We start from the raw sequence: 390 nt of genomic DNA, 5'->3' as shown, positions 1-390 counted from the left end.
AAAAGATCCAACACACAAACTCCCTACCCTATTGAGAAAAAGAATCGCCATCACTCTCTGACAAAATAGAAGAGCAGTCTATCTATCGATCGATCATCTTGTGACCTATGATCTTTCATCTCTCGATCTTCATTCTCTGTATGCTCATCTTCTTCATACAGCTTTCCATCCATCCTCCTTTCTTCTCAAAAACGAGAAGAAAAAGAACCTCTTCTTCTCTCACAGCCGACGTGATCGCCCTATTCCCTAGCATAATGATGGATGAGGCATGTGATATCTATGAGAGTCTAAGAAACATAGATGTCCCACGCACATAGAAATCTCATTTCTCTCTAAAAGAAGTCATTTTGACAGAAGCTTAAGTTAACCGATGCTTCAAGCGAGTGACTA

The sequence above is a fragment of the Cystoisospora suis genome (genome assembly GCF_002600585.1).
Source record: "Cystoisospora suis strain Wien I chromosome Unknown contig_4931, whole genome shotgun sequence".
Taxonomy (NCBI): Eukaryota; Apicomplexa; class Conoidasida; order Eucoccidiorida; family Sarcocystidae; genus Cystoisospora; species Cystoisospora suis.
The sequence above is the reverse complement of the archived record's forward strand: the minus strand, read 5'-3'. Positions refer to the sequence as shown.